Source organism: Tamandua tetradactyla, chromosome 12 (genome assembly GCF_023851605.1).
Source record: "Tamandua tetradactyla isolate mTamTet1 chromosome 12, mTamTet1.pri, whole genome shotgun sequence".
Classification (NCBI taxonomy): domain Eukaryota; kingdom Metazoa; phylum Chordata; class Mammalia; order Pilosa; family Myrmecophagidae; genus Tamandua; species Tamandua tetradactyla.
The window spans coordinates 31878506-31897371 of NC_135338.1; the positions used below are offsets into that span (position 1 = coordinate 31878506).

At 41.0% G+C, this 18866-nt stretch overlaps 1 protein-coding gene and 2 pseudogenes across 9 annotated transcripts in view; 1 reads left to right on the forward strand and 2 right to left on the reverse strand.

Moving 5' to 3' along the window:
• Positions 1 to 18866, forward strand: part of PSEN1 (presenilin 1) — a 125729-nt gene that overhangs the window by 65674 nt on the left and 41189 nt on the right. The gene's annotated exons all lie outside the window — the stretch shown is intronic.
• On the reverse strand, positions 2121 to 3707 carry LOC143651968 (actin-related protein 2/3 complex subunit 1A pseudogene; annotated as a pseudogene).
• Positions 3800 to 17566, reverse strand: LOC143652651 (large ribosomal subunit protein uL15 pseudogene; annotated as a pseudogene).

Below are 18866 nucleotides of genomic sequence, written 5' to 3' on the forward strand. Positions count from 1 at the left end.
TAGCCCCTTGACTCCATTTGAGCTCTCTTAGCCATTGATACTTTATTTTGTTGCATTTCTTTTCCGCTTTTTAGTCCAGAAGACATTGTTGATCCCTTAGTATCAGGGCCAGACTCAACCCTGGGAGTCACATCTCCCTTTGTCAGGGAGACTTCTCCTGAACGTTGTGTCCCACCTAGGGTGAGAGGTAATAATTTTACTTGCAGAGTTGGACTTAGAGAGAGAGAAAGAGAGATCACATCTGAGTAACCAAAGAGATTTCCTAGAAGCAACTCTTAGGCATAATTATAGGTAGTCTTAGCTTCTCTGCTAGAGAAATAAGTTTTGTAAGGGTAAGCCTCAGATTTAAGGGCTTGGCTTATTTTCTTGGGAGTCCCTAATGTTTGAGAGAGGACCAGGGGTTTCCCAAATGGGAAAATTTAATATTAATTTCCATATTTTTTCTCCAGTCTCTCAAGGAACTTTACCAATACTTTTTAATTATCAGCCTACCATAGTCGGGGATGTCTCTGGATATCACGTTAAGCTGTACAGCATTACAAGACCTCATTCTCATTCTGGGCTCCTTGTGTTTTGGGTTAACTGATCTATCCAGACAGGTTGATTAGATTGTGCATTACAGAAAACTTAGGTTCTAGATGCAATGAATTTCTCTGCCTTTGGTCTCATACAGTAGGTGAAGCTCTAGGCTACGTACACTATGATTTTTTGCCCTGTGTTCGTTACCTTAGTCCATCCAGATCAGTTTCGTTTTTATCTCTGATTAAAGCTTGATCTGTTCTTCAGTTACTTTAACTGTTAATGTTTGTAGCACTGCTAACTTTCAGAGCTACAGAAATCTAGCCCTGAATCTTAAGTGTCACAGAGGAACTCAAAGGTCCAGGGAAATACCAGCTTATACCCATCTAGCCCTATGTCTCAGAATCTAGAAATACTCTTAGAAATTTGGACTAAGTATGGCTGCTGTAAGATCTTTTTATTTTTATTTTTTTTTGCATAGACAGGCAACAGGAAACAACTCTGCCTGCTGAGCCACCGTGGCCTGCCCTGCTGTAAGAGCTTAATAATCTAAGGCTCCAATTTTCTTATAAGTATTTTCTGAAAGAGACCGTAGCATATTTGTTCTTTTCTTTCTGGCTTATTTTGTACTACTCATTGTCCCTAAGGTTCATTCCGTTCATTGAATGCCTCATGATGTCATTCCTTTTTGTAGCTGCACAGAATACCATCATATATATATTTAGCTATATCTGTATCTACATACATATAGATATATGTATCATAGTTCGCCTTTGATCTTTTCAGGAATTGTACATTTCAGCTCCCTCCATCCATTAGGCATGATGGATAATGTCCAGAATAAACAAACCGTGTCTTAGTGTCCTCACTTGTTCGTGCAGTCAGCAGAACTCTCAATTGTAGATAGTTTTCATTGGTCAACAGAACTCTCAATTGTAGATAGTTTTCATTGGTCTAAAGAGACAAAGAACTGATAAACATAACCTCGCTAAATATCAAATCAAAACCTCACCTAATCACTTGTCCCTCCTCCCCACCCCCACAGTTATTTACCCCTGGTAAATTACTGTTACTGTCTTCCTGCCAACTACAGGCCATAGCATGCAATATTAGTTTTCCCCCTTGTACTAGTTTGAAATTGCTATGTACCCCAGAAAAGCCATGCTCCTCTAATCGTGATTCAATATTTGGTTAGAACCTTTGATTAGGTTATTTCCATGGAGGTGTAGCCCTGCCCTTTCAAGGTGGGTCTTGATTAGTTTACTGGAGTCCTTAAAAGCGTTCATGGGTTCTCGCCTGCCATGCCAGAGACCCGGGCTCGATTCCTGGTGCCTAACCAAGCAAAACAAACAAACAAACAAAAAAGCGTTCATGGAAAGAAGAAATAGTATTTCTCTCTTGTAGCATCTTTACCCGGCTTGGGTATTTGAGTGATGTTAGCTTTGTAAAATAAGTTAGGTAGTCTTTTTCCTCTAATTTTTGGAAGAATTCGAGCAGGATTTGTGTTAGTTCTTTTTGAAATGTTTGATAAAATTGCCCTGTAAGCCATCTAACTCTGGCCTATTTTTTTTTTTTTTTTTTTTAAGGAAACAAACCAAAAATACATTTATTATTTTATTTTAATTTCTAGCAGACAATTTACATACCTCCCCACCCCTTTCTTTAAGTTAGTGTAACAATTTTCCATAATAAATTGATTAAAGAGAAGCTTTGGTCAAGAATGGAATGAAAACAGCAAAAAAAAAAAAGCTACTGCTTCTTTTAAAAAACCAACACGTTCATCAATTATATTCAAACAAACACACAAATGATATTTGAACACTATGTTCTCAGTGTTTCTCGGCGGCTGGCTTTCCTCCCCATCATGCAAACGGCAGAGCTATTGTCAGTCGCAGTCTGTCATGCTAGATCCTGGAGGTTCACTCAGCTTCACATTATTCGAAGGCCCTGGATAGAAGACTCTAAAGTCTTGAAATCCCAAATTGTCATGGCTCCATCGATGCCAGTAGTGCAAAATTTGCGACAGTCTTGCTTGTCCACCTCATATATAGACACTTGAGTGATGCTATTCTGGTGCAGAGTCTCCAAGGCTGTATTGCGGTCCTCAGTTGTGGCCCTCTTGTCCATGTTGCGGAAGCGTTCCATGGCCGACATGTTACGCTGGATGCTCTGTTTTGGAAGGTCTAATTTGGAGACGAAGGTCAAGCAACCGCGGTCATCGTAGTTAAAGAGCATTGGGCAGCAGTCATGGCCAGCAGCTACAACGCTATTCTCAGAGATAAACGATACACTTAGGAGTGGCAGGAACTCCGTTTTCAGAGTTGAAACCTGCACACTTTTTGAGGCATCAGCAACAGACACAGTGCTGTCATGGCTGACCCAGGCGAGGCGGCTCCCACTGGCAGAGAAGCTGACCCCGTGGACCCAGCCACCAGTGCCACTGCCACCAAACTCTGACATCAGCTGGCCAAAAGGCATCTTGCTGCCCCATGGCGTACTGGCTGGCTTTTCATCCACTTCTTTAATGTAGGCAGAGAACACTCTGCATTTGAAGTCACAAGATCCTGCTGCCAGCAAAACATTATTGGGATGCCAATCCAAGCTGAGGACTGTGGAACGAATAGGCTTTTTAATGTGCTTGCTTACCCACCAGTCATTTTCAGACTCGAAGTAACAAACAGAAATGAGTCGCGCTCCACTTCCCACAGCAAATTTGTTTTCAAGTGGGGACCACTTCACAAAAATGGCTGCACGATTAATTCTCAGGATCACCAGGGTTGGCTTCCAGATACCGTCTTTCTGACTCCAGACATAGGCATTGCGATCTGCCCCACAAGTGACGATACGGTCGCTCTTGGGGGCCCAGTCAATACCTGTGATATGTCCATTGTGCTCTTTGAGTTCATGAGCTTTCACCCACTGGCTCCCGTTTTTCTTATAGATGTGGACTTCGTGGTTATTGGGACTAAGGGCAATTTGGGTACGATCCCTGTTCCATGCATGACAAGTGATTGGCTCTAGTAAAAACTGATGCAGAGACATTATTCTCAGTGTTTTCAAAGGGTAGAAAGCTGAGGTCGGGGTAGTCTGGACGGCCGCGGAGCGGAAAATTCGCGGACTCTGGTCAGTCGACGCGAACAGGCTCCGGCGCGCGCGGGCGGAGACCGAGGCCGGGAGGGAGCGGCTGACAGATCTCTGGCCTATTTTTAATAGGAATATTTTTGGGGGGAGGAATTGGGGAGCTTGTATTAGCATTTAATGAGCCTCCTTCCATATGTTTTCAAGCCACGAGGACACAGGCTCTCCCAACACCCTTAATCTTCTCCTCAGCTCTTCTAAAGAGTTTCGCCTTCATGATGACAGGCTGCTTTGGGAGGTTTCTCTTCCCCAGAACTTTGTAGTAGCCCAATCACACCATATCAGTGATGGGAGCAGCTCCGGTCTTGATTTTTGCAACACTTACCCGTGTCTGTTCACTGACTAATGTCCACAAATTATCAAGGTTAACAGTTGGACAGAAACTCTGGTTCCTCTTCAAGTGATAGTGTCTCATATCAACCTTAAAGTAACCTAGGTGATATTTTTCGAAGTTAATGCTGTGGTGCTGCATGTCGTCAGCATTACCCCAGCTTCCCGGATGCTTCCAGCGTTTGCCATATGACCATGGCTGTGGCTCACGTCACCCCAGAGCTTCCAGGTCTTTTTCAGTCTGAAATGCTTGTCGGCGGCTGAGGTCAGAGTGTAGCAAAATTTTTTGACTGACGAATCTCTTTATTTGTGATTGGCTTGGGAGAGCCTCTTTTTCTTCTTGAGTCAGTGTAGTTTGTTCATGTGTTTGTAGGAATTTGTCCATTTCGTCTAAGTTGTCTAAATTGTTGGTGTATAGTTGTTCATAGTATCCTCTTATGATTTTTTTTTTCAAAGTCTGTGGTAGCGACCCACCTCTCATTTCTGATTTTCTTTATTTGCAACCTCTCTCATAAAAATTTTTGTCAGCCTAGCAAGGGGCCCATCGATTTTATTGGTTTTTCTCAGAGAACCAAGTTTTGTTGTTTTTTGTTCTTTCTGTTGTTTTTTATTGTTCTCCAATTCATTTATTTCTGCTTTAATCTTTTGTATTTATCTTTTGTTTGCTTTGGAGTGAGTTTGCTGTTCTTTCTCTGGTTTCTCCAGATGAGCAGTTAGACCTTAAATTTTGTTCTTTCTTCTTTTTCGCATGAGCAGTTTCTGAGAATCAAACCTGGGTCTCTGGCATGGCAGGTGAGAATTCTGCCACTGAGCCACCATTGCACTGCCCTTTCTTCTTCTTCTTTTTTTTTTTTTTTATTAACGGAAAAAAAAAAAGAAATTAACACAACATTTAGAAATCATACCATTCTACATATGCACTCAGTAATTCTTAACATCATCACATAGATGCATGATCATCGTTTCTTAGTACATTTGCATCGGTTTAGAGGAACTAGCAACACAACAGAAAAAGATATAGAATGTTAATATAGAGAAAAGAAATAAAAGTAGTAATAATAGTAAAAAAAAAAAAAAACAACCTATAGCTCAGATGCAGCTTCATTCAGTGTTTTAACATGATTGCTTTACAATTAGGTGTTATTGTGCTGTCCATTTTTGAGTTTTTGTATCTAGTCCTGTTGTACAATCTGTATCCCTTCAGCTCCAATTACCCATTATCTTACCCTGTTTCTAACTCCTGCTGGACTCTGTTACCAATGACATATTTCAAGTTTATTCTCGAATGTCCGTTCACATCAGTGGGACCATACAGTATTTGTCCTTTAGTTTTTGGCTGGACTCACTCAGCATAATATTCTCTAGGTCCATCCATGTTATTACATGCTTCATAAGTTTATCCTGTCTTAAGGCTGCATAGTATTCCATCGTATGTATATACCACAGTTTGTTTAGCCACTCTTCTGTTGATGGACATTTTGGCTGTTTCCATCTCTTTGCAATTGTAAATAACGCTGCTATAAACATTGGTGTGCAAATGTCCGTTTGTGTCTTTGCCCTTAAGTCCTTTGAGTAGATACCTAGCAATGGTATTGCTGGGTCGTATGGCAATTCTATATTCAGCTTTTTGAGGAACCGCCAAACTGCCTTCCACAGTGGTTGCACCATTTGACATTCCCACCAACAGTGGATAAGTGTGCCTCTTTCTCCGCATCCTCTCCAGCACTTGTCATTTTCTGTTTTGTTGATAATGGCCATTCCGGTGGGTGTGAGATGATATCTCATTGTGGTTTTGATTTGCATTTCTCTAATGGCCAGGGACATTGAGCATCTCTTCATGTGCCTCTTGGCCATCCGTATTTCCTCTTCTGGTAGGTGTCTGTTCAAGTCTTTTTCCCATTTTGTAATTGGGTTGGTTGTCTTTTTGTTGTTGAGTTGAACAATCTCTTTATAAATTCTGGATACTAGACCTTTATCTGATATGTCATTTCCAAATATTATCTCCCATTGTGTAGGCTGTCTTTCTACTTTCTTGATGAAGTTCTTTTTTTTTTTTTTTTTTTTTATTTTATTTTTATTTTTTATTAACGGAAAAAAAAAAAAAAGAAATTAACACAACATTTAGAAATCATACCATTCTACATATGTACTCAGTAATTCTTAACATCATCACATAGATGCATGATCATTGTTTCTTAGTACATTTGCATCGGTTTAGAGGAACTAGCAACACAACAGAAAAAGATATAAAATGTTAATATAAAGAAAAGAAATAAAAGTAGTAGTAATAGTAAAAAACAACAACAACAAACAAACCAACAAGCAAACAAAAACAAACAAAACCCTATAGCTCAGATGCAGCTTCATTCAGTATTTTAACATGATTACTTTACAATTAGGTATTATTGTGCTGTCCATTTTTGAGTTTTTGTATCTAGTCCTGTTGCACAGTCTGTATCCCTTCAGCTTCAATTACCCATTGTCTTACCCTGTTTCTAACTCCTGCTGAACTCTGTTACCAATGACATATTTCAAGTTTATTCTCGAATGTCTGTTCACATCAGTGGGACCATACAGTATTTGTCCTTTAGTTTTTGGCTGGATTCACTCAGCATAATATTCTCTAGGTCCATCCATGTTATTACATGGTTCATAAGTTTATCTTGTCTTAAAGCTGCATAATATTCCATCGTATGTATATACCACAGTTTGTTTAGCCACTCTTCTGTTGATGGAGATTTTGGCTGTTTCCATCTCTTTGCAATTGCAAACAACGCTGCTATAAACATTGGTGTGCAAATGTCCGTTTGTGTCTTTGCCCTTAAGTCCTTTGAGTAGATACCTAGCAATGGTATTGCTGGGTCGTATGGCAATTCTATATTCAGCTTTTTGAGGAACCGCCAAACTGCCTTCCACAGTGGTTGCACCCTTTGACATTCCCACCAACAGTGGATAAGTGTGCCTCTTTCTCCGCATCCTCTCCAGCACTTGTCATTTTCTGTTTTGTTGATAATGGCCATTCTGGTGGGTGTGAGATGATATCTCATTGTGGTTTTGATTTGCATTTCTCTAATGGCCAGGGACATTGAGCATCTCTTCATGTGCCTCTTGGCCATCCGTATTTCTTCTTCTGGTAGGTGTCTGTTTAAGTCTTTTTCCCATTTTGTAATTGGGTTGGCTGTCTTTTTGTTGTTGAGTTGAATAATCTCTTTATAAATTCTGGATACTAGACCTTTATCTGATATGTCGTTTCCAAATATTGTCTCCCATTGTGTAGGCTGTCTTTCTACTTTCTTGATGAAGTTCTCTGATGCACAAAAGTGTTTAATTTTGAGGAGCTCCCATTTATTTATTTCCTTCTTCAGTGTTCTTGCTTTAGGTTTAAGGTCCATAAAACCACCTCCAGTTGTAAGATCCATAAGATATCTCCCAACATTTTCCTCTATCTGTTTTATGGTCTTAGACCTAATGTTTAGATCTTTGATCCATTTTGAGTTAACTTTTGTATAGGGTGTGAGAGATGGGTCTTTTTTCATTCTTTTGCATATGGATATCCAGTTCTCTAGGCACCATTTATTGAAGAGACTGCTCTGTCCCAGGTGAGTTGGCTTGACTGCCTTATCAAAGATCAAATGTCCATAGATGAGAGGGTCTATATCTGAGCACTCTATTCGATTCCGTTGGTCGATATATCTATCTTTATGCCAATACCATGCTGTTTTGACCACTGTGGCTTCATAGTATGCCTTAAAGTCAGGCAGCGCGAGACCTCCAGCTTCGTTTTTTTTCCTCAAGATGTTTTTAGCAATTCGGGGCACCCTGCCCTTCCAGATAAATTTGCTTATTGGTTTTTCTATTTCTGAAAAATAAGTTGTTGGGATTTTGATTGGTATTACATTGAATCTGTAAATCAATTTAGGTAGGATTGACATCTTAACTATATTTAGTCTTCCAATCCATGAACACGGTATGCCCTTCCATCTATTTAGGTCTTCTGTGATTTCTTTTAACAGTTTTTTGTAGTTTTCTTTATATAGGTTTTTTGTCTCTTTGGTTAAATTTATTCCTAGGTATTTTATTCTTTTAGTTGCGATTGTAAATGGGATTCGTTTCTTGATTTCCGCCTCAGCTTGCTCATTACTAGTGTATAGAAAAGCTACAGATTTTTGAATGTTGATCTTGTAGCCTGCTACTTTGCTGTACTCATTTATTAGCTCTAGTAATTTTGTTGTGGATTTTTCTGGGTTTTCTACATATAGTATCATATCGTCTGCAAACAGTGATAGTTTTACTTCTTCCTTTCCTATTTTGATGCCTTGTATTTCTTTTTCTTGCCTAATTGCTCTGGCTAGAACTTCCAACACAATGTTGAATAATAGTGGTGATAGTGGACATCCTTGTCTTGTTCCTGATCTTAGGGGGAAAGTTTTCAATTTTTCCCCATTGAGGATGATATTAGCTGTGGGTTTTTCATATATTCCCTCTATCATTTTAAGGAAGTTCCCTTGTATTCCTATCTTTTGAAGTGTTTTCAGCAGGAAAGGATGTTGAATCTTGTCAAATGCCTTCTCTGCATCAATTGAGATGATCATGTGATTTTTCTGCTTTGATTTGTTGATATGGTGTATTACATTAATTGATTTTCTTATGTTGAACCATCCTTGCATACCTGGGATGAATCCTATTTGGTCATGATGTATAATTCTTTTAATGTGTTGTTGGATACGATTTGCTAGAATTTTATTGAGGATTTTTGCATCTGTATTCATTAGAGAGATTGGTCTGTAGTTTTCTTTTTTTGTAATATCTTTGCCTGGTTTTGGTATGAGGGTGATGTTGGCTTCATAGAATGAATTAGGTAGTTTTCCCTCCACTTCGATTATGTTGAAGAGTTTGAGGAGAGTTGGTACTAATTCTTTCTGGAATGTTTGATAGAATTCACATGTGAAGCCGTCTGGTCCTGGACTTTTCTTTTTAGGGAGCTTTTGAATAACTAATTCAATCTCTTTACTTGTGATTGGTTTGTTGAGATCGTCTATTTCTTCTTGAGTCAAAGTTGGTTGTTCATGTCTTTCCAGGAACCTGTCCATTTCTTCTAAATTGTTGTATTTATTAGCGTAAAGTTGTTCATAGTATCCTGTTATTACCTCCTTTATTTCTGTGAGGTCAGTAGTTATGTCTCCTCTTTCATTTCTAATCTTATTTATTTGCATCCTCTCTCTTCTTCTTTTTGTCAATCTTGCTAAGGGCCCATCAATCTTGTTGATTTTCTCATAGAACCAACTTCTGGTCTTATTGATTTTCTCTATTGTTTTCATGTTTTCAATTTCATTTATTTCTGCTCTAACCTTTGTTATTTCTTTCCTTTTGCTTGCTTTGGGATTAGTTTGCTGTTCTTTCTCCAGTTCTTCCAAGTGGACAGTTAATTCCTGCATTTTTGCCTTTTCTTCTTTTCTGATAAAGGCATTTAGGGCAATAAATTTCCCTCTTAGCACTGCCTTTGCTGCGTCCCATAAGTTTTGATATGTTGTATCTTCATTTTCATTTGCCTCTAGGTATTTACTAATTTCTCTTGCAATTTCTTCTTTGACCCACTTGTTGTTTAAGAGTGTGTTGTTGAGCCTCCATGTATTTATGAATTTTCTGGCCCTCCGCCTATTATTGATTTCCAACTTCATTCCTTTATGATCCGAGAAAGTGTTGTGTATGATTTCAATCTTTTTAAATTTGTTAACACTTGCTTTGTGACCCAGCATATGGTCTATCTTTGAGAATGATCCATGAGCACTTGAGAAAAAGGTGTATCCTGCTGTTGTGGGATGTAATGTCCTATAAATGTCTGTTAAGTCAAGTTCATTTATAGTAATATTCAGGTTCTCTATTTCTTTATTGATCCTCTGTGTAGATGTTCTGTCCATTGATGAGAGTGGTGAATTGAAGTCTCCAACTATTATGGTATATGTGTCTATTTCCCTCTTCAGTGTTTGCAGTGTATTCCTCACATATTTTGGGGCATTCTGGTTCGGTGCGTAAATATTTATGATTGTTATGTCTTCTTGCTTAATTGTTCCTTTTAATAGTATATAGTGTCCTTCTTTGTCTCTTTTAACTGTTTTACATTTGAAGTCTAATTTGTTGGATATTAGTATAGCCACTCCTGCTCTTTTCTGGTTGTTGTTTGCATGAAATATCTTTTCCCAACCTTTCACTTTCAACCTATATTTATCTTTGGGTCTAAGATGTGTTTCCTGTAGACAGCATATAGAAGGATCCTGTTTTTTAATCCATTCTGCCAGTCTTTGTCTTTTAATTGGGGAATTCAGTCCATTGACATTTAGAGTTATTACTGTTTGGATAATATTTTCCTCTACCATTTTGCCTTTTGTATTATATATATCATATCTGACTTTCCTTCTTTCTACACTTTTCTCCATGTCTCTCTCTTCTGTCTTTTTGTATCTGACTCTAGTGCTTCCTTTAGTATTTCTTGCAGAGCTGCTCTCTTGGTCACAAATTCTCTTAGTGACTTTTTGTCTGAGAATGTTTTAATTTCTCCCTCATTTTTGAAGGACAATTTTGCTGGATATAGGAGTCTTGGCTGGCAGTTTTTCTCTTTTAGTAACTTAAATATATCATCCCACTGTCTTCTAGCTTCCATTGTTTCTGCTGAGAAATCTACACATAGTCTTATTGGGTTTCCCTTGTATGTGACGGATTGTTTTTCTCTCGCTGCCTTCAAGATCCTCTCTTTCTCTTTGACCTCTGACATTCTAACTAGTAAGTGTCTTGGGGAACGCCTATTTGTGTCTAATCTCTTTGGGGTGCGCTGCACTTCTTGGATCTGTAATTTTAGGTCTTTCCTAAGAGTTGGGAAATTTTCAGTGATAATTTCTTCCATTAGTTTTTCTCCTCCTTTTCCCTTCTCTTCTCCTTCTGGGATACCCACTACACGTATATTTGTACGGTTCACATTGTCCTTGAGTTCCCTGATACCTTGTTCAAATTTTTCCATTCTTTTCCGGATAGTTTCTGTTTCTTTTTGGAATTCAGATGTTTCATCCTCCAAATCACTAATTCTATCTTCTGTTTCTTTAAATCTGTCATTGTAGGTATCCATTGTTTTTTCCATCTTTTCTACTTTATCTTTCACTTCCATAAGTTCTGTGATTTGTTTTTTCAGTTTTTCTATTTCTTCTTTATGTTCAGCCCATGTCTTCTTCATGTCCTCCCTCAATTTATCGATTTCATTTTTGAAGAGGTTTTCCATTTCTGTTCGTATATTCAGCATTAGTTTTTTCAGCTCCTGTATCTCATTTGAACTATTGGTTTCTTCGTTTGACTGGGCCATATGTTCAATTTTCTGAGCGTGATCCGTTATCTTCTGCTGGCGTCTGGGCATTTAGTCAGATTTCCCCGGGTGTTCGACCCCACAGCTTGAAAGATTTTTCTGCGCAATCTCTGGGTTCTGTTCTTCCTATCCTGCCCAGTAGGTGGCGCTCGTGGCACACGCCTGTCTGTGGGTTCCACCAGCGAAAGTTGCTGTGGGTCCCTCAACTCTGGAAAACTCTCGCCGTAGGGGAGGTTCGGCAACCTAAGCGTCTTGGAAGAATGCCATCCGGCCCGGGGTTCCAAACGTGGGGAGGGTCGCCGGCCGTCGCAGCACAGGAGAGCGTCCGGCCAAATTAGCCAGTCGGCGCGGGGCACCAAGCGTGGCGGGAGGGCGCCAGCTGTCGCAGCCCGGGAGAGTACACTGTTCCCAGCCGACGGGGGAGTCACGTGTTTGGAAGGGATCCCCCGGTCACTGTTCTCCGCAGTCTGGGGGTTTCCGACCCAACTATCTCAGTTGTTCCGGGGGGCCTCGTGTGGTGGGGGCACCAGCCGCCGCGGCCTAAGGGGACCGCCTGTCCAATTCTACCAGCTGGCCCAGGAAGGTGGAAGGGAGGGACTCCGGTCGCTTGTTGTCCCACCCAGGAAAGCCCGTGCCCCTTGGTGATCTCACCGGAGCTGGTTCTCCCAGATAGTCAGCCGTTCCAGGATGGGGTCCGCTGTCCCTTTGATCTCCGTCGTGGCTCCGGGAGCTGCTCTGTATTATCTCCACTCCCCAGTAGCTGTTCTGGAGGAGGAAAGGTGAGGGCGGCAAGGCTGTCGAGGCTGGTGGCGGAGGAGCACGGTGAAGGCGGGGGAAGAGGGCACCGTGGTGGTTGGAGAGCAGCCGGAGCAGGAGGGGGATGAGGGAGAAAGAGAGGGGAGAAGGAGGTCGGGCGGCTCGGCTGCTGCGGAGCTTGGGCGCCGCGCGGCGGGCCGGCCGAGAAAGAGAGGGGAGAAGGAGGTCGGGCGGCTCGGCTGCTGCGGGGCTTGGGCGCCGCGCGGCGGGCCGGCGGAGAAAGAGAGGGGAGAAGGAGGTCGGGCGGCTCGGCTGCTGCGGGGCTTGGGCGCCGCGCGGCGGGCCGGCGGAGAAAGAGAGGGGAGAAGGAGGTCGGACGGCTCGGCTGCTGCGGGGCTTGGGCGCCGCGCGGCGGGCCGGCGGAGAAAGAGAGGGGAGAAGGAGGTCGGGCGGCTTGGCTGCTGCGGGGCTTGGGCGCCGCGCGGCAGGCCGGCGGAGAAAGAGAGGGGAGAAGGAGGTCGGGCGGCTCGGCTGCTGCGGGGCTTGGGCGCCGCGCGGCGGGTCGGCGGAGAAAGAGAGGGGAGAAGGAGGTCGGGCGGCTCGGCTGCTGCGGGGCGTGGGCGCCGCGCGGCGGGCCGGCGGAGAAAGAGAGGGGAGAAGGAGGTCGGGCGGCTCGGCTGCTGCGGGGCGGCGGAGAAAGAGAGGGGAGAAGGAGGTCGGGCGGCTCGGCTGCTGCGGGGCGTGGGCACCGCGCGGCGGGCCGGCGGAGAAAGAGAGGGGAGCTCTTGATGAAGTTCTTTGATGCACAAAAGTGTTTAATTTTGAGGAGCTCCCATTTATTTATTTCTTTCTTCAGTGCTCTTGCTTTAGGTTTAAGGTCCATAAAACCGCCTCCAATGGTAAGATTCATAAGATATCTCCCTATATTTTCCTCTAACTGTTTTATGGTCTTAGACTTAATGTTTAGATCTTTGATCCATTTTGAGTTAACTTTTGTATAAGTTGTGAGATATGGGTCTTCTTTCATTCTTTTACATATGGATATCCAGTTCTCTAGGCACCATTTATTGAAGAGACTGTTCTGTCCCAGGTGAGTTGGCTTGACTGCCTTATCAAAGATCAAATGTCCATAGATGAGAGGGTCTATATCTGAGCACTCTATTCGATTCCGTTGGTCGATATATCTATCTTTATGCCAATACCATGCTGTTTTGACCACTGTGGCTTCATAATATGCCTTAAAGTCCGGCATCGCGAGACCTCCAGCTTTGTTTTTTTTCCCCAAGATGTTTTTAGCAGTTCGGGGCAATCTGCCCTTCCAGATAAATTTGCTTATTGGTTTTTCTAATTCAGAAAAATAAGTTGTTGGGATTTTGATTGGTATTGCATTGAATCTGTAGATCAGTTTAGGTAGGATTGACATCTTAATTATATTTAGTCTTCCAATCCATGAACACGGTATGCCCTTCCATCTATTTAGGTCTTCTGTGATTTCTTTTAGCAGTTTTTTGTAGTTTTCTTTATATAGGTTTTTTGTCTCTTTGGTTAAATTTATTCCTAGGTATTTTATTCTTTTAGTTGCGATTGTAAATGGGATTCGTTTCTTGATTTCCCCGTCAGCTTGTTCATTACTAGTGTATAGAAAAGCTACAGATTTTTGAATGTTGATCTTGTAGCCTGCTACTTTGCTGTACTCATTTATTAGCTCTAGTAATTTTGTTGTGGATTTTTCAGAGTTTTCAACATATAGTATCATATCGTCTGCAAACAGTGATAGTTTTACTTCTTCCTTTCCAATTTTGATGCCTTGTATTTCTTTTTCTTGTCTAATTGCTTTGGCTAGAACTTCCAACACAATGTTGAATAATAGTGGTGATAGTGGACATCCTTGTCTTGTTCCTGATCTTAGGGGGAAAGTTTTCAATTTTTCCCCATTGAGGATGATATTAGCTGTGGGTTTTTCATATATTCCCTCTATCATTTTAAGGAAGTTCCCTTGTATTCCTATCTTTTGAAGTGTTTTCAACAGGAAAGGATGTTGAATCTTGTCAAATGCCTTCTGTGCATCAATTGAGATGATCATGTGATTTTTCTGCTTTGATTTGTTGATGTGGTGTATTACATTAATTGATTTTCTTATGTTGAACCATCCTTGCATACCTGGGATGAATCCTACTTGGTCATGATGTATAATTCTTTTAATGTGTTGTTGGATACGATTTGCTAGAATTTTATTGAGGATTTTTGCATCTATGTTCATTAGAGAGATTGGTCTGTAGTTTTCTTTTTTTGTAATATCTTTGCCTGGTTTTGGTATGAGGGTGATGTTGGCTTCATAGAATGAATTAGGTAGTTTTCCCTCCACTTCGATTATGTTGAAGAGTTTGAGGAGAGTTGGTACTAATTCTTTCTGGAATGTTTGATAGAATTCACATGTGAAGCCGTCTGGTCCTGGACTTTTCTTTTTAGGGAGCTTTTGAATGACTAATTCAATCTCTTTACTTGTGATTGGTTTGTTGAGATCGTCTATTTCTTCTTGAGTCAAAGTTGGTTGTTCATGTCTTTCCAGGAACCCGTCCATTTCATCTAAATTGTTGTACTTATTAGTGTAAAGTTGTTCATAGTATCCTGTTATTACCTCCTTTATTTCTGTGAGGTCAGTAGTTATGTCTCCTCTTCCATTTCTGATCTTATTTATTTGCATCCTCTCTCTTCTTCTTTTTGTCAATCTTGATAGGGGCCCATCAATCTTATTGATTTTCTCATAGAACCAACTTCTGGTCTTATTGATTTTCTCTATTGTTTTCATGTTTTCAATTTCATTTATTTCTGCTCTAATCTTTGTTATTTCTTTCCTTTTGCTTGCTTTGGGATTAGTTTGCTGTTCTTTCTCCAGTTCTTCCAAGTGGACAGTTAATTCCTGCATTTTTGCCTTTTCTTCTTTTCTGATAAAGGCATTTAGGGCAATAAATTTCCCTCTTAGCACTGCCTTTGCTGCGTCCCATAAGTTTTGATATGTTGTGTTTTCGTTTTCATTCGCCTCTAGGTATTTACTAATTTCTCTTGCAATTTCTTCTTTGGCCCATTTGTTGTTTAAGAGTGTGTTGTTGAGCCTCCATGTATTTGTGAATTTTCTGGCACTCTGCCTATTATTGATTTCCAACATCATTCCTTTATGATCCGAGAAAGTGTTGTGTATGATTTCAATCTTTTTAAATTTGTTAAGACTTGCTTTGTGACCCAGCATATGGTCTATCTTTGAGAATGATCCATGAGCACTTGAAAAAAAGGTGTATCCTGCTGTTGTGGGATGTAATGTCCTATAAATGTCTGTTAAGTCAAGCTCATTTATAGTAATATTCAGATTCTCTATTTCTTTATTGATCCTCTGTCTAGATGTTCTGTCCATTGATGAGAGTGGTGAATTGAAGTCTCCAACTATTATGGTATATGAGTCTATTTCCCTTTTCAGTGTTTGCAGTGTATTCCTCATGTATTTTGGGGCATTCTGGTTCGGTGCGTAAATATTTATGATTGTTATGTCTTCTTGTTTAATTGTTCCTTTTATTAGTATATAGTGTCCTTCTTTGTCTCTTTTAACTGTTTTACATTTGAAGTCTAATTTGTTGGATATTAGTATAGCCACTCCTGCTCTTTTCTGGTTGTATTTGCATGAAATATCTTTTCCCAACCTTTCACTTTCAACCTATATTTATCTTTGGGTCTAAGATGTGTTTCCTGTAGACAGCATATAGAAGGATCTGTTTTTTAATCCATTCTGCCAGTCTTTGTCTTTTGATTGGGGAGTTCAGTCCATTAACATTTAGAGTTATTACTGTTTGGATAATATTTTCCTCTACCATTTTGCCTTTTGTATTATATATATCATATCTGACTTTCCTTCTTTCTATACTCTTCTCCATGCCTGTCTCTTCTGTCTTTTTGTATCTGACTCTAGTGCTCCCTTTAGTATTTCTTGCAGAGCTGGTCTCTTGGTCACAAATTCTCTCAGTGAGTTTTTGTCTGAGAATGTTTTAATTTCTCCCTCATTTTTGAAGGACAATTTTGCTGGATATAGGAGTCTTGGTTGGCAGTTTTTCTCTTTTAGTAATTTAAATATATCATCTCACTGTCTTCTAGCTTCCATGGTTTCTGCTGAGAAATCTACACATAGTCTTATTGGGTTTCCCTTGTATGTGATGGATTGCTTCTCTCTTGCTGCTTTCAAGATCCTCTCTTTCTCTTTGACCTCTGACATTCTAACTAGTAAGTGTCTTGGGGAACGCCTATTTGGGTCTAATCTCTTTGGGGTGCGCTGCACTGTTGGATCTGTAATTTTAGGTCTTTCATAAGAGTTGGGAAATTTTCAGTGATAATTTCTTCCATTAGTTTTTCTCCTCCTTTTCCCTTCTCTTCTCCTTCTGGGACACCCACAACACGTCTATTTGTGCGGTTCACATTGTCCTTGAGTTCCCTGATACCCCGTTCAAATTTTTCCATTCTTTTCCGGATAGTTTCTGTTTCTTTTTGGAATTCAGATGTTCCATCCTCCAAATCACTAATTCTATCTTCTGTCTCTTTAAATCTATCATTGTATGTATCCATTGTTTTTTCCATCTTTTCTACTTTATCCTTCACTTCCATAAGCTCTGTGATTTGTGTTTTCAGTTTTTCTATTTCTTCTTTTTGATCAACCCATGTCTTCTTCATGTCCTCCCTCAATTTATCAATTTCGTTTTTTAAGAGGTTTTCCATTTCTGTTCGTATATTCAGCATTAGTTATTTCAGCTCCTGTATCTCATTTGAACTATTGGTTTGTTCCTTTGACTGGGCCATACTTTCAATTTTCTGAGCGTGATCCGTTATCTTCTGCTGGCGTCTGGGCATTTAGTCAGATTTCCCTGGGTGTTGGACCCCACAGGTTGAAAGATTTTTCTGTGAAATCTCTGGGTTCTGTTTTCCCTATCCTTCCCAGTAGGTGGCGTTCGTGGCACACGTTTGTCTACCGGTTCCACCAGTGAAAGTTGCTGTGGGTCCTTTAACTTTGGAAAACTGTCGCCATAGGGGAGGTTCGGCAGCCGAAGCGTCTTGGAAGAGTACCAGCCAGCCCGGGGGTCCGAACGCGGGGAGGGTTGCCGGCCGCCGCAGCACGGGAGAGCGCCCGACCGAATTTCCTAGTCGGCCCGGGGCGCCAAGCATGGCGGAGGACGCCAGCTGCCGCAGCCCGGGAGAGTGCACTGTTCCCAGCCGGACCGGGGAGTCACGTGTTTGGAAGGGACCCCCCGGTCACCGTTCTCCGCAGTCTGGGGATTTCCGACCCAACTCTCTCAGTTGGTCCGGGGGGCCTCACGTGGTGGGGGCACCAGCTGCCGCGGCCCAAGGGGACCGCCTGCCCAATTCTGCCAGCTGACCTGGGAAGGAGGAAGGGAGCTTGCCGTCCCGCTCGGGAAAGCCCACGCCTCTCGGCGATCTCATCGGAGCTGGTTCTCCCAGACAATCAGCTGTTCCAGGATGGGGTACGCCATCCCTTTGATCTCCGTTGTGGCTCCGGGAGCTGCTCTGTATTGTCTCCACTCCCCCAGTAGCTGTTCTGGAAGAGGAAAGGTGAGGGTGGCAAGGCTGTCGAGGCCAGTGGCGGAGGAGCCGGTGAAGGCGGAAGAGGGCACGGTGGTGGTTGGAGAGCCGCCGGAGCAGGAGGGGGAAGAGCTCTTCTTTTTTTGATACAGGCATTTAGGGCAGTAAATTTCCCACTTAGCACTGCCTTTCTGCCACCCAAAAGTTCTGATATGTTGTATTCTCATTTTCATTTGTCTCCAGATATTTAGCAATGTCTCTAGCAATTTATTCTTTGACTCGGTAATTATTTAAAAGTTTGTTGTTTAATCTCCATATATTTGTGAAAATTCTGGTTCTTTGGTGGTTGTTAATTTCCAGCTCCATTCCATTATGGTCAGAGAAGTGCTTTGGATAATTTCAATCTTACAAATTTGTAAAGAATTTTAGACAGACTTTTACAAAGCTTGTGCTCAACCAGAATTCCACACTTAACTTCTTCAGTTGTTCTTTTAATGTTCATGTCCTGGCAAGCACAGCCACTTCTATAGAAACAAATTGTTTAATTTGACTCCTAGTGTAAAATCAAAGGAGCTTTTGAGTTAGAAGTTCAGAAACTTGCCAGGACCTGTTGGGAAATAAATCCTAAGGATTTGTCATGTCAGTGGTTGGCTCTGTAATGTCCATGAGATGTACCAGAAGCTAAAAGACCAGAAAACCTGGGAAGGGGATAAATAGAAAAGACAGATAAGTATTGCATTGATATATGTGTTTTAGATAGAATTGTAACTTACTAAAATCACATGATATTTGGCCTTCATAGTTCAGGATTTAGAGGACTTACTACTGTTTGGTAACAGCACCTTTTTTATTTTCCAGAGCCTTTAGACAGTTAAACTAAGCTAGGGATTTTTGCTAGAAGAGAAGGGCCTGTTTTACTACCCGATTTTCTTTTAAAAGTTTTTAAAAGGGGAGCTATTTAGTCATCAGAAGAGGCTTTGAATTCAGGTAATAATTCATAAAATTTTAAGATAAGTAAGCAACCTAAATAGGAAAATATTTACAACTGTTATTACAGGCAAAGAGTTAATATTTTTCCAGTATAAAGAACACTTACAAATTATTAAGAAAATTGTGAACATCCTTACAGGAAAACAGTAAAAAGACCTGAGCAGAGAAATTATAAAGGAAATATAGATGACCAATAAATAAATAGTTACAT